This window comes from Meles meles, chromosome 6 (genome assembly GCF_922984935.1).
Source record: "Meles meles chromosome 6, mMelMel3.1 paternal haplotype, whole genome shotgun sequence".
Lineage (NCBI taxonomy): Eukaryota > Metazoa > Chordata > Mammalia > Carnivora > Mustelidae > Meles > Meles meles.
The window spans coordinates 22104188-22130755 of NC_060071.1; the positions used below are offsets into that span (position 1 = coordinate 22104188).

General features: G+C 42.1%; 1 protein-coding gene across 1 annotated transcript in view; it reads right to left on the reverse strand.

Moving 5' to 3' along the window:
* OTUD7A (OTU deubiquitinase 7A) overlaps positions 1 to 26568 on the reverse strand; it is a 387396-nt gene that overhangs the window by 166945 nt on the left and 193883 nt on the right. The window contains exon 2 of the mRNA XM_046010022.1: positions 23331 to 23458. The gene's annotated coding sequence lies outside the window, so the exon portion shown is untranslated. The remainder of the gene's footprint in view (positions 1 to 23330; positions 23459 to 26568) is intronic.

Genomic DNA, 26568 nt, shown 5'->3' on the forward strand with positions numbered 1-26568 from the left:
TCCACAACAAGGCTGAGCAATATCCATTGCATGGATGTACCACATTCTGCTTATCCATTCATCTGTAGCTGGATGCTTGTGTTGTTTCCACGTTTTGGTATTGGGAGTAACTCAGTCTAAATCACTTTTCCACTTAGAGAGGTCACCATGCTGTGACCATGACAAGCTTTCACTAGCATTAAAGTCCGGGATTGTGTCCACACCTCCTCCCCTGTACCTTGTCCTCCATGCAGAGATCAAAGAATGGGTTTAAAATACAGTTTTGGGGGGTCACATTCAAATATAAACATTCGCATGGCAAGAAGTTACTCTGCCTATCCCCTCAAAGACTTCTTTTTCAAACCTAATACCCCCACCGTCTCCAAGGTCTCATAGTCATGCAGGGTGGTAACAGGGAGGATGGGTCATGGGACTACGGGCTCCTAGCCACCTTGGCCACACTGACCCACTTCCCCTGCCGCCTCTTCAAGCCTACCACTGGGCTGCTCAACCTTCATGAACAATGCACCCACATGGCATGGTACTATTGGTGTGAGGTTCCGGGGGGGCCATGCCCTGGCTCCACCATCTGGCTCATGTCTGGGCCCTTGGGCAGAACTCCTCTGAGGGTCTCACTCTGGGAATAGTGGTGAGTCAAGATGTTTTTGCTGTGACTCTGCCTTCAGAGAAGCAGTACATCTGGGTCCTGGAATCAATCTCTTGGTGCCAAAGCATCCCTATCACTACCGGCTGGATGGCCTCACCTCAGGCCCATGCTCAGTCCCCTCCCTGCATAATACAGTGCTTTGACTAGGTGAGTAAGGACCCTTTACGTTATAACATCCCAGGGTTTGTATGTCTCAAAAAAGAGAGAGGAGCAGAGGTTTCCATTTGCTATGTGACAAGTGATGACAAATGACACCGAGAAATCCCTTCTTCTCTGTTACTTCTACCTGCGTATGTGTCTGCCACTTTCAGCAGCCCTGTGACCCAGACTCACTGGGGGTGGCGAGTTTCCCTGGTTCATGCGGCCGGTAAGGGGCACATTGGAGGAGAGCAATGTTCCCCTGAGCGCTTGAGAGATGGCTCTGAACAGGGTACGTGGGGTATGGCCAGTGGCCTGCTATCTTCCTGGGGCCACCTTTGTGCCTCCAGGGAGGGCGGCAGCCTTGGTGCTGGTCACAGACCACCAGGACAGTGGTGACTGTCTGAGAATGAGAAGAGTCACTACACAATCCCAAATACCAAATCCCTGGCAAGGCATTTTCGTGAAAACCATTTCGCCGAACATCCTCTGTAGTGAATAGGTATTCTTACTACTCCTCTTTACTTGTGAGGTTACAGAGGTCTGGAGAAGGGGAGAGCTCTGGGGGACACTGCTGGGATGCGCTGGGTCTCCCCATGTCGTCCTCTGCCTCTAGCTTCAAGAGTGGCCCATGACCCTTCTTCACCTTCCCTTCAGGCAGCAAGGCGGGGCTGACCATGAGCTTGAGAACACAGAAGCCCTCCCCATGCCCATCTTCGTGTCCCACAGCAGTCTGGGCTGGCCTGCCCCTCTTCCAGCCCCTGGCTCCCTCCCTCCCAGACGCTAGACTCCCTGAGATCACCCTCCGTGGAGAGCTTCCTACACACTCCCAAGTGTGTTCTCTTGGCTAGCTCTCACTGAGAATGTTCCTCCTGTGGCTCCCATTAGAGTTCTGCCTTCCTGGGACAAGGCTGTGTCCTGACCCTTGTCCAACCCCCAGCCATGCTCTGTCCCAGAGGTGTTCCCTTAATTCTGTGACAGTTTAAGCTGTCATGCTACCTACCCACAGACTAGAGGAGACAAAAGCCATGGCCGTCGGTCTTCCTAAACTGCAGATCTCCATGGCTCTCTGCTGCTGCGTCTCTGTACTGGGCTCTGGCGTGCGTGCATGCACGTGTGCACATGTACACACACCAGAATGCATGTCATATGTGGAGGGCTGGTGGAGGGCTCATCCCCTTGGGGAATCACATGAGGCAATTCTGACGGGGGCTGTTCTATGCCATACTTTGGGCAATACTGCCAAAACTGAAATATTGCCAGAATGCACTATCCATACATTTTGTTACACATTAGACTTTTGTTCTCTATGAAATAGGAAGGTTAATGTCAAGTTTACAAGTTCCTATAGGCTAAAATAACCAAATGAAGCAAAGAACCATCCACCTTCCTAGAAAGCACCGCACGCATTTATATAAAATACTTAGTTTTGTTAAGTTAGTTTAATTAAGTATGGGCAGGAGTATATGACTTTGTTCCCTTCCCCTCAAGAGGCTAAGCAGGGAAGAGCCCTCCTTAGCTTGGCCACATCCTAGGTGCCGACCTTGACTGAGCTGATGGCCGATCTCTCTTAGGCAAGGCAGGGTTTATGGGTGATTAAGTGAATTACATGTCTGTGAAAGTGTTCTGTAAACATTTATGGACTGTACAGATATTTAAGTTCATCCTCTTGTTACTGGGGGGTCAGAGCCAGGGCCTCTGAAACAGTGATTTTCAAAGTGTGTTTCTTAGGAGAGCAACAGCTTCCTCCAGGAACTTGCTAGTAATGCCTATTTCCAGGCCCCATCCCAGACCTGCTAAATCAGAATCTCTATGGGGGAGGCCCTGCCAACCGGTTTTACATGTCCTTCAGGGGGTTCTGCTGTGTGCTGAGGTCCCAGAGCTACTGCTCTCAGAGATGTGAATTTAGCTTGCTAATGAGCATTTCGGAAAGAGGTAAAAATAATACAGCATCAGAACGAACATGGTGGCCTTTCCCCTCACCATTTATAATTGTCTTCTCTGCTTCTGTTGACTTCTGCCTCCCCATTTCCCTAAAAAAAATTCATTCCCTTCCTTCTTCAGCTGAAACACAGAACTGGCCAGATTTTCAGAACTCAGGCCATGTTTCAACAAACTTCCTGTTCCACCTCCCCCCCACACTTCGCTGACACCCCTCCAGGGCAGTTCTGGCTGCTGGTCCAGGACTGGATGCTCAGCTTCTGCTGAGGCTCTGCCTTCCTTCCCAGTCTTGATCACAGTCTCCATTCCCCACTCGGAATTGTCCTTTCTGGCCACACTAATCCTGTTGCACAGGTTTCTGCAGGGTCCCTGCCTCCTCACACTTAGGGCTACTGCTCTCAGACCTCAGCTCGAGGCCTGTCTCTAGTCCCCTGCTTGGAAGTACGGAGTGTTCATGCTGTATGGGTGCTCATGACTTCAATACCCCCTTCTTTCCAGTACCCAAGGTGGCTGCATTCATCTATCACTTAAGCAATGAGCATCACTGAGTTGTCCCTCTGTTTAGTTGCTATTCTCATGAGTGTGTAAGACTCAAATACTGGGCTCCATGAGCTCCTTGGGCTTCCCAGGAGCTTTCCAGCAGGCAGAGAGAGAGAGAGATGCAGAAACAGGTGCAGGCCTTAGAGACTGCCGATTTGGGTCATTGTCGGGTGGAGGAATTGGTCTAACCAGAGAGAACATAATTTTAAGGAAGAGATGCAGTGGGATAAGACTAAAATTGCATTGGGATCAATTTCTCGTTAACTTTATTTCAGTGGAGACTAAATAAAACGTATCTCTATTTTATTTGTCTGCAGATGTTATAACCAGAAACTGGAAGGTGGCAAGACGGGATGGATGGGTCTAGACTGGGAGATGGAGGCAGGAACTGGCAGTCTGACCACAGGCGACAGACAGAGGAAGATCGTGGGCAGAATGAGTGCCTGAGGGTTATTCTCCACCTCCAGAGTTGCAAACAAGCTAGTCGATGCCTTGTATATCATTGTATGTTACGTCCGCTTATCCCAACAGAGGACCTGCTGTCTGAGCGCTTGAATCCAATTTCCTTCTCCTTTCTGTTCTCTAGGCTTCACAGTAACCTGGCACCCAGCAGGATCAGGACTAGGTGACGAAGGTGAGGCCCCTGTCAGAGCAAAACTTAAGGGGAAGCAAAAATCTTAGAAATCAAGATGAATAACGGTTTGGTACCACATGAAAAAAAAATCAAAGTTAGTGCAAAAATATTCTTTTTTTAAAAAGATTTTATTTATTTATTTGACACAGAGAGACACAGTAAGAGAGGGAACACAAGCAGGAGGAGCGGGAGAGGGGGCGGCAGGGTTCCTGCCGAGCAGGGAGCCCAAGGTGGGGCTCGATCCCAGGACCCTGGGATCAGGACCCAAGTTGAAGGCAGACACTTAATGACTGAGCCACCCAGGAGCCCCCCCCAAAATATTCTTGATGAACAAAATATCAGTATTTTAAATGAAGGTAGGATCAGTATGACTAACTCTTTCTTTGCCTCAGGCTCCAAATGGTGGGCAATCATGGGCACACATCCAGAGTTTGCTACCCGATGGCTCGTATCCCTGAAAAGTCTCCTTAAAACATAACCACAGTACCACTATCACACCCCAAATTAACAATCCTTCCTGAATGTCATTATTATCTAGACAGTGTTCAAATTTCCAATGATCTCAAATGCTACACATATACTTATTTTTAATTGTTCAGTTTGTTTGAAACAGCATTCAAATAAGGTCCATGCATCGTAACTGGTTGATAAGGCTTTTTTTTAATTTATGGGTTTTGGCCTCCATCTTCTTTTCCCTCAAGTTTGTTGAAAAAGCTTGATCAAGTCTAAAAACAGTTTATATATAGCTTTGTCTCTTTTCCTTACTGCTTCTGGATTTTGAGTCTTAATTTAAATTTTTTCCTTATTGCCAGATTACAGAGAATTCACTCATTTTCTTCCACCAATTGAAGGGTTTTATTTTTTATATTTAAAATTCTGATGCAGTTGGAATTGGTCCTGGTGCATCAAGTGAGGAAGGGATCCAATTTTATCATTTTCTCTATGTCTATCCGACCATTCCAACACCACTTATGGAAAAGCCCATCCATCAGTGAGTAAGCCCCACTGATTTCAGATGCCTCCCTTATTATACACCACGTCTGCATATACTATTAGGTCTATTTCTGATTTTTCTTTTAGATATATGCCTAGGTATTCATAAAAGGTATATTTTTTCCCATTATGTGTGTTAACTGGTTATCATATTAATAAAGTTATCGATTTATGGGTATTAAATTAGTATTCTGCTATTTTTCTAAATTCCAAAATTTTATAGAAATTTTTCCATAGTTTTTCCAGATACACAAGCATATCAAATGCAAGTAGAGATTGTGTTACCGTCTTAATTTTCAACTCTGAAGCCTTGTGTTCTCTGCCTGGTTGAGTTGACTAATTCAGTATAATAATAAATATTAGTAGAAGCAGTGGAATCTTTGTTTTGCTCCTAAATTTTGGGGGGGAATAATTTTGGTATTTCCACATGGACTAAGATGATACGTGCTGGTTTTTGAACTACATACATATGCTCACATACCCATACATATGTTTAGAAAGTATCCATGTACCTTAATGAGTGGTCTTATGATGAATGGATATTGACTTTCATATGATTTTTTTGTTAAGATCTATTCATATGATAAATTCTATTAATGGACTTAAATATTGAACCTTACTTATATTTCTGGAATAAAACTTCTTTAATCATTCATTGGTATTTCTTTTTTATGTGGCTTTTGATTTAGTTTGCTAATTTTTATTTAAAATTCTTACACAGATGGGGCACCTGGTTGGCTCAGTCAGTTAAATGTCTGACTCTTGATTTTAGCTCAGGTCATGATCTCAGGGTCATGACATCGACCCCCATGTTGGGCTCCATACTGGGCAAGAAGCCTACTTAAATTTTCTCTCCTCTCTGCCCCTCCCCCTCAATTGTGCTCTCTCTTTCTCAAAAAATAAAATAAAATAAAATTCCTACATAGATATCAATGTATTAGCTTGACACATGGTTTTTATTTTAACATGCAACCTTTGTCAAATTTTACAGTCAACATTATATATATAAAACAAAATTAAAAGTTTATTTTCCTTCTCAACTCTCTTGCAAAAAGCTAAGTAGCATTGGGGTCATTTGATTTTTGAAGTTTTAGCCAATATTCCCTGTGAACCAATCTGTTCCTGAGGCTTCTTTTGGGGTAAACTCCTTTACAACTTTCTCTATTGTTTTCCTCTGAAAATAACTCTGTTTAGACTTTTTACCTCAGTAGGATTCAGTTTTGCTAGATTCTATTTTTCTACAGTTCTATCCATTTTATTTTGGATTTCAAACTTATTTGAACAGAGTTGGACAAGGAAAGCCATTCTCCCCATGGGTTTAAATCCTCTCTATGTCTAAATGAGAAAAGTAACTACAACTTGCTGGGTGCCCTTGATGACAACTATACTAAATGTTATATGGGTGAGTTAACTACAATACAATAACTCCATGAGCCATAAAGCTTTTTTTCCTTTTACTGAAAACCAGAGAGTCCAGTGGCACACTTATGATTCCCACACAGGTCCACTTTGATCCACACGTCACCGTTCACCTTCCGTTACAACCGTACAGGGTCCTCAAATGTTGTCAAGTCAAAATATCTGGTACTTTTGAAATACACTATGTGCACAGATGCATGATCAGAAGGGACGCATTTCCTTAGGTGACACTCAATTACACCTGCTAATGATTTTCTCACAGTATGGAAAGATGGAAGAAAAGTCTCTCTTAAAATTTTTGTTTTGGGGAATAGTAGCGAGTATAGGATCTACTGAGGTTTTTCTCTTGTATGCATTGAAATAATACGGGGTGCCTGGGTCGTGTAGTCAGCCAAATGATGGACTCTTGGTTTCAGCCCGGGTCATGATCTCAGTGTCCTGGGATCGAGCCCCGCATCAGGCTATGTGCTTAGTGTGGAGTCTGCTTAAGATTCTCCTCTCCCTGCCTTGCCCCCACCTCTCTCTCTAAAATAAACAAAAAATCTTTGAATTAATAATCAGTGAACTATCTAATTCTTCAGGGTTCTTAATATGAAAGCAGGTGTACAACTGTCATCATGCTCCAGGCTCATGATCCCCATTACAGACTATTCTTTCCATGACCCTTCTACCTTGAACTCATATTAAAGACTAAGAAATTCTTAAAGAATGCACAAGGAATCATAACCCCTAACATTGACTATAGTATTTGACCACGGAAGTTCACTTTTAAGGCCATGAGACAGACACTCGTTGTGACTTGCAGAGAATAGCTACATCCTTGCCACTGTGTAATGTGCCTCCACCCCAGAATGATCATGTTCCAAGGGAAGTTGGATGTCAGAGGCATTATCTCATCCTTGCAAATCTGCAGCAAAGCTTCCCTGCACAAGTCCAAGCCTCCAGCACTGGAATTCTTACAAGACTGCTTTGCTTTGAAATATTTATGTTTTTATTCTCCAGGCCCACAAATATAGCTGTCACACTGGAAGAAAATATGAGTCTGAACCAGACCAATGTGCCATCAACAGGGTTTAAAAAGATCTGAGCAATTCACTAGTCATAATCAGGTTTATATTTCTATTTATTTCATCATTTTATTTTGCTCTTCTTCTGGGAAAAAAATATGTTCCATATCAAGTTGAAAGAGCCTAGTCTAAAGGTTCAGACCCTCCCCTGCACTTCCCCCTTTGTCATGACAGGAGGGGGACACTTTGAACATTGCATCGAGGCCCTGGGTGCTACCTCCATCTGTTTGCCTCCTTTTCTCTCTCCTGGAGGGCAGAGTTCATCTTTTATTTGTCTTCATATTTAGATGTCTTATACCAGATGATAAATAAATCTACTGAGTGAATGAATAAAATGAAACTTACAATTATTAAAATCCAAGTTCCGGGGCACCTGGGTGGCTCAGTGGGTTAAGCCTCTGCCTTCAGCTCAGGTCATGATCTCAGGGTCCTGGGATCAAGCCCCACATCGGGATCTCTGCTCAGCGGGGAGCCTGCTTCCTCCTCTCTCTCTGCCTGCCTCTCTGCTTACTCATGATCTCTCTCTGTCAAATAAATAAATCTTAAAAAAAAAATCCAAGTTCCTGTTGCATCTTGATGGACATGAAAATAATTGTAATTCAACTCAGATTGGGATAAATACTCTATTATTGTTTATGTGGAAAACCATTAGAATACTAGAGAGGAACAGCTCTTTCTGACCAACAAAATGAAGAAGACCAAAGGGAAGATGAGTTTTTTAGAAGGATTTAGGAAGATTGAAAAGACACTGCAAGCGGGATGAGCACCATGGACAGAGACCAAGAAGCATGAACACATTGGCATGTCCAGGGGCTAGTGGTACAAAGAGCAGGAGAGACAGTGAGCACAGAGACTAGAGGTGAAGGTTAGATTCAGACCCTTCCTGTGGGCTAACAGCATAAATAACTAGACTGTAACATGAGGCCAGTGGGAAGCCTCTGGGAATTTCTAGGGAGAAAATCACATGAGCTTTGGGAAAACAAAGACACAAAAATTTGGTAAGAGAGTGAAAAATGGATCAAAGGCACATAAAGAAATGGAAAGTTGCTCACTCATTTTCCTAGATGTTGCCCACCCTATACCCTATACCCATTCCTCTACTGCTTTATCAGGTAGCAGTAGATTTTCTGAGAAGACTGAATTCCAACCAGCAGGGGATGAATCAAAATGGGCCAAAGTCAGTCACTGCTAATCTTTCCCCCCTGACCTGGGATTCATCAGTCTCGATGCAGCCATAATAAATGATTCAGGTCCATGTAATAATTAGCAAACAAATCCAAACAGCAGAAAAAGACATAAAAAGACAAGACCATCCTGGCAGACTGAGTTCATACCTGCAGTGCCCCCAAGCAGTAATCCCAACCAGTGTTTTTGTTCATCTACATAACTAAGTGTGTGTGTGTGTGTGTGTGTGTGTGTGTGTAGGAAACACACTGACCAGGGAACTCAGCTGGGTGTAGATCTGCCTGATTTGGTTCCTCAAAGGAGGAATTGTGCCAGCTGAGGGTTTGGTCTGCCCACACCCAGGCAAGCAGCCAAATCATCACCCCAGCTCTGGGGAATTGTGGAGACCATCTTCCAGCCTCATCTGACCACAGGGGCTGGAGATGACTCCTGGAAAGTGGTCATGAAGGTACAAACTTCCAGTTATAAGGTAAATAAGTCCTGGGGATGTAATGTACAATATGAGGACTATAGCAAACCCTGCTGCATGATATACAGGAAAGGTGTTCAGAGAGTAAATCCTAAGAGTTCTCATCACAAGAAAACTTTTTCCCTTTATTGCCTCTATAAGAGAAGACGGAAGTTAGCTGAACCTACCGTGGCAATCATTTCACAATATATATAAATCACACCATCATACTGTGTGCCTTAAACTGATACCGTGATGTGTGTCAATTACTTCTCAGTAAAACTGGAAGAAAAGAATTGATCCCCAACTTATAAGAATTATTCTACCTAATAAGTTTAGAAGCATGACTAAATATTAGAATAGATACAAGCATTTTAAATGGTTGGAACAAGATGAACATACAAAAATCAATACCTTTTCTACATACCAACATTAGCCAACTAAGCACAGGAAAAAAATTAGAAGGTCACTTTATATTAGCCAACACCAAAAAGAAATTCCTATAATTAACTCGGGATAACACAACAAAATGAGAGAAACTTCTTTTGTTTTTATTTTTGTTTGTAGCATACAATTTTTATTGAAGAAAATTAAATTGGTAGGAAGGCTATACTTTTAAGATGCCAAATCTCATATTTATAATAAATTCCATGCAATCCCAACAGAAGTTTTATGAAAGTTAACAGCTTTTTAAAAATATTTTATTTTATTTTAAATATTTTTATATTTAAATATTTAAATAAATATTTTTAAATATTTTATTTTTTATTTTATATTTATATATTATATTATATATATTATTTTATATTTATATATTTATAAATAAATATTATATATATTTTCAAATATTTTATTTATTTATTTGATAGAGAGAGAGATCACAAGTAGGCAGAGAGGCAGGCAGAGAGGCAGGCAGACAGGTAGGCAGAGAGAGAGGAGGAAGAAGGCTCCCCGCTGAGCAGAGAGACTTATGTGGGGCTCAATCCCAGGACCCTGGGATCACAACCTGAGCCGAAGGCAGAGGCTTTAAACCACTGAGCCACCCAGGCGCCCCGAAAGTTAACAATTTCTAAAATTTAGAAGACTAAATAAGTAACAAGTTTGAAGACAATTTTGAGAAAGACCAAAGTGGATGCAGAAGTTTGCCCTACCTCATGTCAAACATAAAAGTACTGGGATTAGAGTAGAGTGGGCTGGGGGCAGACAGACTCACATAGACCAATAGAAGAGGGCAAGCAATCAGAGACCCTTCCCTATGTGTGCATGTGTGCATGAGCATGAGAGAGAGAGAAAGAACGAGGAGGAGGAGGAAGGAGACAGAGAGAGAGAGAAAGGGAGGGGAAGGAAAAGAGGGAGACAGGAAGAGAATTTAATATATGAATGTGGCAGGCGCTGTTAATTTTTGATCTAATACCCATTCTCCTTATTAGTTCACAGCTACTTGCTTTTGTTCCTGGCTTCAATGTCCTCAGCCCCATCGAATAAGTCACGATTGGTCTAAGCCAATCAAGGCAATTCTGATTTCTGCTTCACCAACTTTTCTTGCAGTTTAAAGTGTCCCGATAATTTCTTCCCTCTCTTCCCAATTTCTTCCCTCTCTATAAGCTCCAAAATTTCAAAAAAATAAATCTGCTAGGCCACTAAAGTGAATATTTTGCTTTTCTAACAAAAAGGGGCATGCAGAGAAGTCCCTATTCTCACCTTGAAAGGGATGCAAAAGGGAAGCGGTGCCAGTCTGTGATCATGAGGGAAATGTAAAGAGAACTTGAGGGGTGCCTGGTTGGTTCAGTCAGTGGAGCATGCGACTGTAGACCTCGGGGTTGCGCATTCGAGTCTCATGTTGAGTGTACAGATTACTTAAAAAATAGAATCTTTAAAAAAAAGGAAAAATAAAGGTGCTGCCCTGACATCACCAAGCAGCCACCCCAAGGCTAGCACTGACTCCAGACTCTTCTGTTGAGTGAGAGAAGAGATAACTTTCAGTGAAGCCCTTGCTAGTTAACTTCGTCATAGGAGGCTGACAGCGTGGCTATCTAACAGAATGATAAACGGGCGGAATTCCTCAAATTTCTGGAAATCGGGGTGGAGAGGACAATACTATAAAGTAAGTAGGCAGTACATTTGGAAACTACATCCTCCCTTCACCAACGAATTCCACGTGAGTTAAATATATACAGATAAGAAATAAAATGATAAACGCATGAGAGAAAAATGGAGGTGAATCTGCTTATGACCTTGAGGTAGAGAAGGGCATTGGAGGACCTGCTTGAGGCTGACCACGTCCCATTCCTCTTCCTCAGGGCACATACTTTCAGATTACACTTCCTGGTCCTCACGCAGGTGTGTGTGGCCATGTGACTAAGTTCTGGTCAATGCAATTTGACATGGAAGTGATGTGGGCCATTTCTAGGACTGAGCCCAACCCCTCCCCCCAACTGGATCCTCCACTTCTCTCTTATCTCTCATTTGCTACCTCCCTAGAGAGGATTCCTTGGAGAGTCTGAGACCCCGGCAGGTGATGAAGTTCCTGAATGGGAGTGTGAATCTGGGCTCTCCATGCTACACACATTTAGCTCATGTGGCGAGAAATAAGGCTGTATTACTTCAATGCACTGGGATCTGGGGCAATGTTTGATGTAGCATTTAGCCTGCCCTGACTAATACAAGGCTTCCTAAGGCAAAAAAGCCCATAAAGAAAATACTGTTGAAACTAATAATAGCTAAAACAGAATCAATAAACAAACTTCTGAATTGACCAAAAAATACCATAAAAATGTCAATGTTATATAGAACAGGAGATTTTGAAAAAATGTATAATGAATAGGAGGTTTGCATTTAGAATAGATGATGAACATTCCCAAGTGATTAAAGACACGTGGAACAATAAAAAAGCAGCAAATTACATGAATGTGCAACTTAAAGGAAACCCAAAGGACCAATCAGCATGTGAAAAGATAATCAGCCTTAGTTATAAGGGAAATACAAATAAAAGTATAAGATAACCATGAGCCATGCCTACCCACCTTTTACCCATAAAAGTCCCTTTCCCATAAGACTCCTTTCGAGGGGAGAAGGGCTGTGGGTTAGGTGAGCCTAGTGGTAGGTATTAAGGAGGGCAGGTATTGCATGGAGCACTGGGTGTGGTACATAAACAATGAATCTTGGAACACTGAAAAAATAAAATTAAATTAAAAAAAAACCCCAAAATCTTAAAAAAATGTGTTTTCAGAAATAAATAAAAAAATTAAAAATAAGTAAATAAAAATGTGCTTATAACTAAAAAAAAAAAAAAAAGACTCCTTTACCCCTAAGGCTGCCTTAAAAATTAAGTTTGAAAACATGACTCCTAATGAGATAAGTTGGGCACTTTTTTATATTACTATGGGGGGGATATATGGGGTTAGCAATGAGGTCAATTGAGGACAATTTTTTTTCTCAGTGTCTAAATTTTTTTTAATGTGCATACCCTCTAACTCTACAATTCTGTCTCCCATTATATTTCTTAAAGTCAACCTTGCTCAGGTACATCAAGAAACATGTATAAGGATGTTCCTTGCAGCATGGCTAGAAGTATAAAAAAATCAATCGTTTGTCTGTAGGTTGGCTGAATCAAATACGACGCATCTAGAACGTGACCTATCATATGGGCTTTAAAATGGAAATTTCTCTAAGGCACATGAGAATATTCATGTATTATAGTGCAATTTACAACTGCTAAAGGGAGAAAAATTCTCATGTGGACAAGGGTCTGGAGGAGGCACACCTGCTGACTGGAACGGCCTTCCAGCAGTGTGGGGCTGTGGGAGGCAGTGGAGTGGGGCTTTCATTTTGACTTTACAGACTTCTAAGCTCTTTGCCCTTGTGCTCATGTAATATACTATATTTTAAACAGGTTCCACTGAAGCTATTGAATAAGATAAGCAAGATACAACAAGGGGCTGTGCTAAAGTATATATGTGTAAGGTTTGAGAAGGAAAGGAGATGGTGTGTAGGGCATAAACCCTGGAGAAAGGTAGAGCCAGTTTTGAATTTTGCCTCTGTCATTCTCTGCAAGTATGGTATTTGGGAAGTCACTAAACCTCTTTGAATCTACTTCCTCATCTGTACATGGGGAAGATGCCACATCTCTCCCAGAATTTTATAAGGCTTAACGAAACTTGGGACACCTGGGTGTCTCAGTTATTAAGCATCTACCTTCAACTGAGGTCATGATCCTAGGGTCCTAGGAAGTGGGAAGCCTGCTTCTGCCTCTTGGACTCCCCCTTCTTGTGTTCCCTCTCTCGCTGTTTCTCTCTGTACCAAATAAATAAATAAAATCTTTTTTAAGAAGGCTTAACAAGGGGCGCCTGGGTGGCTCAGTGGATTAAGCCGCTGCCTTCAGCTCAGGTCATGATCTCAGGGTCCTGGGATCGAGCCCCACATTGGGCTCCCTGCTCAGCGGGGAGCCTGCTTTCCCCTCTCTCTCTGCTTGACTCTCTGCCTACTTGTGATCTCTGTCTGTCAAATAAATAAATAAAATCTTAAAAAAAAGAAGGCTTAACAAAACTTAAAGAAAAATCTATTTATCTGTGTATCCAACCATCCATCCAGCCATCTAACCATCCATCCATCCATCCATCCCTCTATCATCTGTCTTTGCCCTGTCATAGTGATAGACACAGAGCCAAGCCACAATGAGTACTAGTTTATCTTTACCCCCTTTTCTTTTCCCATTATTCCTTTATTTCCCCCATTTCTTTTTTAAAAAACATTTATTTATGGGGGGGGAGAGGCAGAGCTAGAGAGAGAATCTCAAGCTGCAACCCCACCCCCCACCCTAAGTGCAGAACCTGACTTGGGGCTTGATCTTACGACCCTGAAATCATGACCTGAGCTGAAACCAAGAGCTGGATACTCAACTGACTGAGCTACCCAGGCACATTTATTTTCCCATTTGTCTAAACAACTGCTGTTAACTGAGCCCTTGCTCTATATTAGGTGCCAAAGATACAACCCCAAATCAGATATGGTCTCTGCCTTTGAAGAATATTGAGTTTAGTGGCCTAAAAATATTAAAGAAGCAGTTACATCACACATCTGCTATTAGAGAGACAAGATGGCAGAAGCTCATGGGCAAGGAAGCTGCTCTACACTGGAGAGGAGGAGAGAAAGAGAGTGACTTTGAGGAAGTGATCTCTCATCAGAAAACCACTGTAGGCCAAGGAATTGTGTAGGTTAAGAGGCAGAGGGCTGATCTTTGTGTGGGTGTTGGGTGGGGGCAATGTGGACAGACTCAAAAAGATAGAACAGGATGTGTACAACCTTGGAGGACAACAGAGCAAGGACTTATTTCAGAAAAAAAGTTTACAAAAATTCATACAAAAGAGACCAAAGATAACCTAAATAAATGGCAAGATGTACTCTTTGCATGGGTTGTAAGATATGGTACGGTTAATATGTCAATCATATTTGGGCTCAGTGGGTTAAAGCCTCTGCCTTCGGCTTGGGTCATGATCCCAGGGTCCTGGGATCGAACCCCACATCGGGCTCTCTGCTCCACGGGGAGCCTGCTTCCTCCTCTCTCTCTGCCTGCCTCTCTGCCTACTTGTAATCTCTCTGTCAAATAAATAAAATCTTTTAAAAAAAGATGTCAATCATTCTCATATTGATCTATAAATTGATCTATATCTATAATCCCAATCAACTTTCCAGCAGGACTTTTTGCAGACACAGGCAAGCTCTTTCTAAAATTTAAATGGAAAGATAAACGACCTATAATGGCCAAAACAATTTTGAAAAAGAAGACAAAGTTTGAGGATCCACACTACCTAGTTTAAAAATGCATTATAAACCTACCCTGGTGAACATAGTACGTACTGGACAAAGGTTAGACACACAGATCGGTGGAATGGAAAATAGAGAACACCTTTTCCACAAGGGTATACAAATAATCCAGTGCAAAAAATACCAACTTTTCAACAAGTGGTGTTGAAAAATGGAAATCAATATGCCAAAAAAAAAAAAAAAGAAAGGAAAAAGAAGGAAAGGAAGAACAAAGAAACTTAATCTGCATATCACATAATACAAAAAATTAATTATAAATGGATCATAGGCCACATACGCATGTGTTTTTAAGTGTCCACTTGCTTATGTGTATAGTACGTGCTTGTATGTGTGCATGTATATGTGTCCATGTGTTCAGGGGTGTGTCTGTGTGTCTGTGTGTGCAAGGGGTGAGGTGGGGAAAGCTGTCTAAGAGACCTTTGGAGAGAAGGACCAGTTGGCCGTACATTTACACTTGGAAGTTTTCAGTGTACGTATGGTAAGTGAAACAAAGGCAGCAGATGCCATAGTTTTTTTTTTTCTCAAAATTATTTAAATTTAACAAGTACAGGACAATTTCAGCTTTTGGGGTTTCATTTTATTGCATGTTACTTATTTTTTATAGACCCATATTAGTTGAATACCTATACATGTTAGTGACTGGTACAATTCAGTATGTTTTATCTAAACGTCTGTCTTTCCAAATAGCATATCCAGTTTATCTAGACAAAGCAAAGAAAAAAGAAAACATATATCCCTACAGATGACATTATCCTAGATAACTCTGAAAACTTAAGGTAAATAGCACTGAGATAAATGGATTTTTAAGAATGTGTCCAGCTTTCTCTATAATTAATTATCAGGCAACCTGGTGACCCAAAGTGTTAATCTACTAATTGTGCTTCTTGAGTTACCCGGGTTTTAAATTTTAGTCACTAGAAACACCTGCCTTAAGATACAAATCCGCACCAGTATGCAAATAAAACTAGGACAATGTACTTTTAATCCCTGGTTCTCATTGCTTCATCTTTGGAACAAGGATAACATCCTATTTTACGCAGTTGTGGTGGTGGTTATGTAACACTGTGCTGGGCTCATAGGGAGCACCAAAAAAGCTTAGGTATGATTATGATTGCTATTATCTATTTACTTCTTTGCCAGTGTGTTCTCAAACTAATAATTTTGGAAACCTAATAAAACCCTCTGGAGTACCACTCTTTCAAAAATTTGATTTTAGCAATTTATGTATCATATTAAAAGAACTTACCATTTAAAAAAAAAGTTGTTTCTATACTGAAACAGATGAATACGAAGTTCAAATTTACAGGATCAGCTGTTCGAGTCAAGAAAGAAAATGCCTTTTAAAGCAGAAAATATATATGTCTCCACTCCCCTGAGGAAACAACGCTGAAACCAACTGCACTCAACAAAACGTTGGCTTAAGACTGTGTGAGAAGCATTGCCGCTCTGGAGGAAACAGTCACAGCAAGTCCGAAGCAATTGATTTCCAATAAAAAAATTCTTTTATTATTATCCAATAATTAACAACTGATAAAGATGAAAAGGGTCTGTAGTTCTATAAAATTAGAGGCTAGCTTGCAGAAATTGATAACTTATTATGATTTTTATTGCCCTCAGTTAAATGTTAACCCCAGATAAGGTATCATTTTTTTGCCCTCTGGAGACCCAGCTAACTTAGAATCTGATTTCTATATTTCTTTTCCAAATGACTTTATAAATTCTAGCTACTCAAATACACTTGGAGCTAGACCATTTATCTTTTCCCTAGTTCCCTTATAAATGAGTAAAATTAAGTTTTGGTATATGCTAACAAATGATTTTGTGAGAGAATTGGGCTTTACATGCTCTAAGAATGCCCAGAAATCACAGAAGGAATTTAGCAAAGCACTGGAAAATGATCCCTATAGAAACTGCTCCCCTGGCATTATCGTAACTGGCCAAACCACAAGCATACGTTCATGGTGGCACAATGTCCATGTGGATAGCAGGCCTGTCTGGTTACAGAAGATTCAAGAACTTCCCCTGGGCATGTAAGCCCCTTAAGAATTGATATTCATTCTGTCTCACTGGGGAGACTGTGTCTCTTTTACATGGCTCAGCACCTGGGCTTTGAGGAGGAAGCCCTGAAGCAGAGTCCTGGTTACCAGTGTTTCCTGACTGGTGAAGCCAACAATCCCACGCTGAGGTACACACACTGCCATGGGTCCACAGAAAAGCCACATTCGGAAATGCTACCCGTGGAGGTGCAGCTAACATGGAGAAATATGTTGACTCCAGGAAAGAAAGATCTAGAATATGACATACTATATACTCTAAAGTATCAAAACCAAAATGCTCTCTCTGAACTCCCCGGGGAGACTCAGTCCACACAGATCCTGGGAAGACCATAAAGAGACAAAGGACACAATTGCATTCTAGAAGATTCTATGGCTTGAAAGGAAGCTGTAAGGGTGGGGGAGGTTCGGGTCACATGGGAGAGACACAGAGGTAAGGACAGTAATGACAGGGGATCTGACCTTGGCAGGGAGACTGGATCTAGATCTGAGTGAGCAGGGAAAGCCTGTGGCTCTCAGCCTGAAGCTGGGCACCCCTGCGCACATTAAGTTTCTTCAAGGGGTGACAAGCGTGGAACACTTTCAAACAATTAAATTCCGAATTCTCAAGCCCCTATATAATCTATCCTAAAACTCATCTGTGGTAAGATGACTGCCCTGCACGTTCTTCTTTCCCACACCCTACATCTCTATGGAGTGGAAACCTTCAGATACCACACAAAGGGACAGCCAGTGAGTCCTTACACCAGGTCTCCCCAGGAACTTCTCTGTCATCCATCTCATCAAGAGTCTCTTCTCTGATATATTTTATTTTATATTTAATTATACTGTTCTGATCATCTGTGTACTAATCAATACTATAAATAGTATCGATAACAAGTCCCATGAAATATTTTAACATATGTATGTATATCTATATCTATATCTGTGTCTATCTATATATAGGTCTGTGTAACAAACATACACGAACAAATATGCAAAAAACAGGTGACAGAATAATCAGTGAATGCCTTTCTTTTTTTTTTTTTAGTGAATGTCTTTCTGGAAGAAAATTATGATAAAGTTTTGTGGAGCAGGTGGAATTTCTATTCCTATTTCTACATGAATTCAAGGAGGAAACAAAATGGTATTAAACTTTCAAAGCTAAGGAAGAATCATGTATTCTGTATTTTGAATGGGTGGTCTTTATATTTGACTGGGTATCTTTTTACATATTTATTTATTTTTAAAGACTTTATTTATTTATGTGAGAGAGAGAAGAGAGAGAGAGAGAGAGAGAGAGTGACAGCATGAGTAGGAAGGAGGAACAGAGGGAGAGAGAGAAGCAAACCCAACATGGGACTCCATCCCCAGACTCTGAGATCATGACCTGAGCTGAGGGCAGATGCTTAAATGACTGAACCACCCAGGCACCCTGACTATGTATATTTAAAAAAATAATAATAAATAAAATTTTATTTAAAAAGTGACATACCTGTGTTGTTTTAAATGTCACTACTTACAATATGCTAGAAATGACATCTTTGTCCCTATTTAAATTTATGATGCACTATGTTAGATGGGCACTCAGGTGTGCACCCACAAGCACAGGATGTCAGGACTAGCTGAGGGACTTGCTGGGTCACAGGCAGACCTATCTGGGAGTGTCAGAAGAAAGGCTCGTAAGCAGAGGCAACTACCTCCCACAGTCTCTGGAGCAATCCTGGGCCTGGGGAACAGTCTCCAGCTTGATGGAAAGGCCAGGGGAGGATCTGAGGGCCAAGGAACAACGGCACAGGAGGAAGTTCAGGTGGGACTGGTGTTAACCAGCCCTGTCACCCAGTTGGGACGTAAGACACAGCCGGTGGCATAGGGCCAGGGGCTCCAAGTCCAGTCCCATTTCTCAGTAAGCCTCAAGTGCTATTGGTGGGCACAGTGAGCTTTAATTCTGGGCACACAAGAAAACCATGAAAAACAGACCAAAAATAATAAAGTATACCTTTCAGCGCTTGACCCAGGGGATACAACCCTGCTCACCACAAAGTGACCTCCAGAACAGTACTATGCTATTTCACAACACCGTTGTTCTTAATAACGATGTCAAAGTGTGTGGGAGGACAGGGGACAGGGACTTGGAAGTCACTTCTCACTATGAGCTATGCACCGGCCTAGGCCCTCATACTTACAACTATGATTTCTAGCATTCTTACCAGGTGTCACAGCTCTGGGTACTTCTCCTGAATGATCTCACTTAGTTCTCACCTGAGTCCTGGGAGGAGGGCACCACCATCACCATCCCCATTTCAGAGAAGAGGAAGCTGAGATCTACAGAGCTCATCCACACTTAAGCCCCCAGCCTGGCCTTGGTGTAGCCAGGAGTTGGGCTCGAGCTCTATGGATGGAAGCCATATCGGTGCATCCCTGGCAGCCCCAGGGGACAGGAGACCTTAGCTCCACCCCTGGGGGAGGAGTGGCAGACATGGGCCACGCTGAGACGGCTGTTCACCCGCCTCCATCTGCAGCTCCCTCTGCTCAGGGAGGAAGTGGGGATGTCAATGTGTTTCCATTTATAACAGTTCAAAGAAAACCTTAGGACGTTTTGGGGGACATCCCCATATGGGCCCCATGGGTTTTAGCGTTTGCTCTATGCAGCTCCCTTCTGCCATGAAAACTGTGGAATCCCCAGTGCTGAGTGCTGCTAGATGCACCAATAGGAGAATGAGGGTAGAAGAAGGAGGTGCCTTCAACACTCAGTCCCTGGAACCAAGGGAGACACCATCCCCAATCTGCCCTGGAAGACCTACCCAACAGGGGCTGCTGTCCCCATTGGGCAGATGGGAGAGTATGGCCACCCAGCTAGGAAGCAGGGAGTGAGCACCAGATCCCAGACCCCAGAACCAGAGAGACCATGGGCTAGGGCTTCACACAGATGGAAGGACAAACCTGTTTCTCCCAGCACACATCTTTGGTTCCATATTTGATACTAATGAGCAGAGCCTGGCTCCCCAGGAAGACATCAGGCCCTGGGTTCTGCTGTCCTTCTCATGGCCTGGGTATGCCACCTAGCCTTGGGGCTGCTCTAGAACCCATGCTCCATCCATCCTGGGGAGGTCACAGCTCACCATGTGTGGGCATGAGGTGGAAAGACATAGCACCATGTTCACACCTGCCCCAGGAAAACACGAGCTCCTGGGACCTAGGTAGGACTTGGTGTGCTCCTCGGGGCAACAGCGGCAGGAGGTCCCAGGAACAGGGAAATAAAGCGAGCATGAAGACAGAGACTCATGGACCAACCCAGGGCCACCAAGGAGGTCCCCCCGGTAAGGCCCAGAACCTCAGAACCTGAAGCCCTGGGGAGGGGCCTTTCTACAGGGGGCTTTTTTCGTTGGCTTCAAGCTATTTCCATGTCGGGCTCAAGCACACAGGTTAGGAGTATGCTACTCATTTAAGACCAAATAACTCAGGTTTCCAAGTGGACAGAACTTCACAGAAAGCACCTGAAGAACAGAAAAAAGGCAGCCCTGATACTTCCACCCACATAGTCAAAGGACACATAAGTGAGTGCTTCTGTGTTCATGCAGAACTGCAGATTTGATTTTCAACTGTACTTCCGTCAACCTTTAAACTATTATGTTGTGCCCACACCACCGTCCCTTCCCCGAGGTGCCTGTCAAGGGGACATGGAGATAAGTAGAGGATCCCCGGCCTGCAAACAGCTGAAAGGGTGGAAAACAAAAGGAGGAGGTGGGGAACCTTTGGGGGGACTTTGGGTTGGTGCCTATGCAGGGCCGTTACCTCTGGGTCTGCAGGGCCCATTCTCTGCCCCAGGTAACCTCAGGCTGGCTGGGCTGGCATCACCCAGAAAGCAGGAGAACACGTGACCCCTCAGGGCAGGGCCCTCCCTCAAGCCCAGACTAGCAAGCCATGAGCCAGGAGACATGCTGGATGCAGGATGCATGCTGCCAGCAGCCCCTCTTTATGAAAACCAGCCCTCATCTGTTCCCAAAGTCGTGGGGAAAAAGATCTAGGCAAGTAACATTTTCCGAGGAAGCATTTTTCAGATATGCTAGCTAAAAATGTTCTCCAAGGGCGATTTTTTTTTTTTAAGACTCAGCCTAATCCATGTCCATGTGCAGCTCAAAAACTAACATGCATATTCACAAGCTATTTTCTTGGTAGAATTTTCAAAAGGTTCTCAAAGAAGATTCCAAAGCAATGGAGCTCAAATAAAGCCATGGTGACCGGATCTAAACAGAAAGAATCCTAATCACCTTCAAGCAATCAGTTTCTAGTGACTAAAAGGCAGAACAGCCAGCAGACTAGGGGTATCTCGGCCTACCCAGGGGCAGAAGCCAACCAAGGAGGCCTGCTAGAAATAACCAGCATGGCAGAGCGGACACCATTAGGACACCGTTCACTGACGCATGCGTCCTGTGGTGATGGTGTTGCTTCTCAAGGCCACCTTCTAACTTTAGGAACTTAAAAATATGACCAGTCACATCCTGGGGGACCTCTTCCCCGTCACTCAGTCGTATCAGCATTTTTTTTTTTTTTTTTTTTTTTTTGCCAAAAGTCTTATTCAGCTGGAGATTACAGAAGATGCTGGGAGTGAAGCAGCATGGGGAGGCACACAGCCTGTCCTCTGCCACTGATGATAATTGGTAGCCAATAGTTAGTGAGGCCCACCATGGGCTCCATCCCTACCAGACATGCACGCTGTGATCACTTGTTGCCTCCTAATTTTAATCCTAAGGTCACTGAGGGTTTATGAGATGCAACATTTGCTCAAGGTCATCCAGCGAGTGTGTGTTGGAGACGGGGCGTCTACTAGACACCATCCAGACAGTCTAATTTCAGAGCCCTTCTCTTGACTGCTTCGAGACACTCCCTTGTGTGGCAGCTCACAACCATGGAAAAATGAAAAAAAATAACAAAACCGTTGGACAGGGAAGGAAGACCAGGGTGCTGGTGAACTGATTAATTAAAAATCATGATACAACCTTCAGAGGATGCTAAAACGGGTAGAAAATGAGCTAAACAAGAGAATCTTCACATGACCTCAAAGTTCACCCCACCAATTACTAATTAATTTATAAAGGAGAGCTCTGGCAGAAACCACATGAGCCACGTGAACGAACTAGTCCTCACCAACACCAGGTCCCAGTGACAAGCTGGACCCGTGGATGTCGTGTAAACACACGAAATGTGTGCTGAACCTAAGCACGAAGAAATCGCCAGACAAATCCAGACTCTCCTGAAACAAACGGCTTAGGTTCTTCCAAAATGTCAAAATCGCAAGAGAGAAAAGTAAAAGCAGTGTTCTGCTTTAGATGTAAAGAGACAGAACCAAATTCAGGACATGATGCTTAGCCAAATGCTGCGTAGGCGAAAACAGCTATGAAGAATAGTTTGGGGACAACCAGAGGCGTTTGAATAGGAACTGTATGTTGGAGAAGACGACTTTATCAATGTTAAATTCCCCAGCGATAACGGTGCGACAGTTTTGAAGAAGGAAGCCTATGGATGGAGGGGATATTTCCCAAAGTATGTCGTGTGTCGGCAACTTACTTTAAATGATTCAGAGAGAAACACTGAACACACACATACATACCACACATGAGTACATATTCCATGTGTCTGTGTCTGTGTGTGTGTGTGTGTGTGTGTATGTTTGTCTTTGTGGGTAAACAACTGGTAAATCTGAGTGAAGAATATATGAGTGTCCACCTTCCATTTTTTAATAGATGTGAAATTTATCAAAGTGAAAAGCAGGGGCACCTGAGTGGCTCAGTGGGTTAAGCCTCTGCCTTTGGCTCAGGTCATGATCCCGAGGTCCTGGGATTGAGTCCTGCTTCGGGCTTTCTCCTCAGGAGGGAGCCTGCTTCCCCCCCACACCCCTCTCTGCCTACTTGTGATCTGTCAAATAAATAAATAAAATCTTTAAAAAAAATGAAAAGCAGACCAAAAATAAAATATTTGTTCAAAGAGTCATAAGCAAAAGAACTACTATGTGATTAATCAACTAGATTAAAAACGGCATTTTGGGATAAGAACTAAGAGGAAACATTAAAAAGGAAAATATGTGAAAGTGATAAGATGACTGTTGTTTAGATTAGTCTTATAATACTTTACAAATCAATCATGATAGCAACAGATAGCAACAGAATTACTTCATAAATTTTGTACTAGTGCTAGTGTAAATCAAATTAGTTTTCTGTTCACTACAGTCATTTTTTTTTGAGAATAGTGTTTATCATTCTAAATGCAAATTCTAGTGCAATACGAATCTCATTTCATAACTCGTTCTCAATGGATTCCAGGGAATAAATAACCCTATCCTTGGCTTTAGATCTGATTTCCAGGCAATTTGCTCCAAGGACCAGTACAAGGTCTGTTGCTAGAGGCTTTGACTGTACGTGCCCCTCTAGCACAGTCGCTTGGGACCCACAAACATGAGACTTACTTTTTAGACACTGTGATTTTCTGGAGGCAGGTGGCCGTCAGGCATCCAGGGCAACGGCGCACCGTCCCTGCTGGAAATGGCCCATTGTTGCCCCAGTCGATGGTGTGAGACTGCAGCCCCTGAGAACTCTGGAAAAAAACACAAGAATAAAAAAAGAATGTTCACATTTCACTAAAAGTGAGAATTTAAAATATAAGTTTTAAGAATATATATTTTTTATATCTTCAAAATTAAATGTAATTTCAAATTTAAATGTGATTTTAAATTTCAGTATGAACTTGAAACGGTCTTGATAGTGAACTCCACATCCCTGAGCCCACCTTCTTAACACACTTTCCCACTCTTTAAGTTTTGAAATAAGCACGGGCATCTGGAGGGAGGTCAGGATAAATGGGAAAGGTCTCCCCAGTGGGTGACTGTGAGAAGTGACTGTGGGTGAGAACACATGAGAAGCTCATGCGCTATGCTGATGTTCCAGGAGAGGAACACAGCGCTTCCCAGAGGGACTCACAAACCAAAGCCTCATTTCTGACATTCCATGGGACTCTCAGATGGTGTGGTCTATGAGGAATCTCGAAGTTAGGAAGCTGTTAGTAACCCCTGCCTGGACCGTGGGGCATCTAGGTGGTCACGGTGATGACTACACCTGGGTCCTGGCAGGATGCACTGTGCTCCATATGGAGGGCAGGGGGTCATGAAGAGCATTGTGAATGGAGAGGGTCCCTGTGGACCACACCTCTGTCCAGGTGGGTTCACCTTGCTCTGCAGCATCTTGACTCCTGAGATCCACTCACTTATATGCCATGTGGAGTTATCAGAGCCCTAAGATGCTCTTAAGCTAGGAGGCCTGCGACTTCACAGGTGAAGGGAGGGAATTCAGTCACATCTGTGCACCCTACACAGACTACACCATAGGGTACAGGAGCCCCTCCTTCCTCTATGATCACACCTAGGCTGTGGGTGAAGTCTGGGGATCCTGCCTGTGTCTATGGAATGTCTATGGTGTGCCTCAAGGCCTGGGATGGTATGTCCTGTCCCTGTAGTTCCAAGTACCCTGGGGCTCCAGATCCCTGGCTGGCTTCCCCTTTGAGATCTCCCACCCAGTTGGAGAAACACCACGTCTTCATAAGCATAACTGCTTTACTTTCAGCATTTCAAAGCTAATGCAATGCACTCCCTCTTTTTGGTGGTTTTTACTCTTTCTAAATATATCTTGGTCCCGTGTTTACCTTCCCACCTTGAATTCCACGCTGCTACTTGTCTTGTTGCTCCTCGTTCTTTTTGTAATATTGCTTATAATAGTTTTGCCTATGCCATTATATTTTTTAACCTCTTTTTTTTTAAAACTCAATTTCAGTCCTTCATCCCAATATCTGTCCTTTAATTGGGGAATTTAACCTGTTCCATTTTTATTTTTTGAGTAGCATTAAGAGAAGGAGAGGGAGATGACTGGTATATTTGTCCCTTTCCCCAACATCTGTTTTAGTACTTCCTATCTCACAAATTTTATGGTGTTATTTTCTTTACTGTCTTCAGTTGACTGGATTGATCTTATTTTTAATTTTCTAGAAGTTATATATCTTTTCTTTCCTTCTAGTGTTTGTCTTAAATTTGTTACACATACAGGTGTATTAACCTTTTTTTTTTTTAACCTGAGAATTGATTAACTGATACAACCTCAAATTTCCACACAGAATAAGACCATTAGTTCAATGTAATTTCCTTTCCTTCCTTTGCTAACTGGTATATTTTGTTAAAATCATTTAAAATACTCTGAACTGCTTTTAATTTTCATGCTTCTAGTTTCTTAGGGATCATTTCTTAACAATCGCCTTAAGCTTCATGGCTACACTGTTAATAATTACAATACATGATTGTGTTTCACTGTTTGTTAATTAGTCATAGATAATTTACATAATCTCGTTTCTCCTTTATTTAATTAATTTTTTTATATTACTGCAGGGAGTTTTGGAGTAGCTCTTTCAAAATGGTTTCATGGATAATACATTTTCTGAATTCCTAAATAGAAATGGGAAGAGACTAAATACAAAAGAATGAGACTCCATAGGCAAACCATCTTGATAAAGAGGAGCAAAGCTGAAGGTGAAATAGTTCCTGATTTCAAAACTTACTGCAAAGCCATAGGTATCAAAACAGTGTGGTATGCATGTAAAGACATGCATATGAGACATATGAGGATTCTATCTGGGATAGAATGGAGAATCCAGAAATAAACCCTCACAACTATGGGCAAATAATTTTCAACATGAGTGTCAAGACTATTCAATGAGAAAAGAACAATATTTTCAACAAATGGTGTTGGGAAACTAGATATCCACATGAAAAAGAATGAAGTTGGGTTCTTACCTAACACCATATATAGAAATTAACTTGAAATGGACCAAAGACCTACAAGTAAGGGCTAAAACTATAAAACTCTTAGAAGAAAATTAGGAGAAAAACTTCATGATGTTGGATTTAGCAATGATTTCTTGGGGATCAAAGCTCAAGTGATAAAATAATTGAGCTTCATCAAAGTTAAAATGTCCTGTGCATCAAAAAACACCATTAACAGAAAAGGGCAACCCACAGAAGGGGAGGAAATATTTACAAATCATATATATATATATATATATATATATATACACACACACACATATATATACATATATATATATATATATATATATATATATATATATATATATGTATCTGATAAGGGATTAATATCCAGAATATATAAAGAGTTCCTACAATTCAACATAAAACCCAAATAGCCCAATTCAAAATTGGGCAAAGGACCTGAATAGCCATTTCCCCAAAGAAGATACACAAATGGCTAACACGTACCTGGAATGACGTTCCACATCACTAATCATTGGAGAAATGCAAACCAAAACCACAATGAGATATCCTTTCACACACACAAAAATGGGTATTATAAAAAAAATTTAAAATCACAAGTATCGGTTGGAATATACAAGAATTGGAACCCTGCCCATTGCTGGTGGGAATGTAAAAAGGCTTCAAAGGAAAACAATATAGTGGTTCCTCAAAAAATTAAACATAAAATTACCACACAATTCCACTACTAGATATATGCCTATGAGAACTGAAAACAGGGACGGGAGCAGATATTTGCAGAATTATTTGCAATAGCCAAACGTGTTGGATAGGCATATAAGGGGTAGATTTATTTCTTGGTCTTCCTGAGAGCTTTAAGAGAAATTTTTTTTTT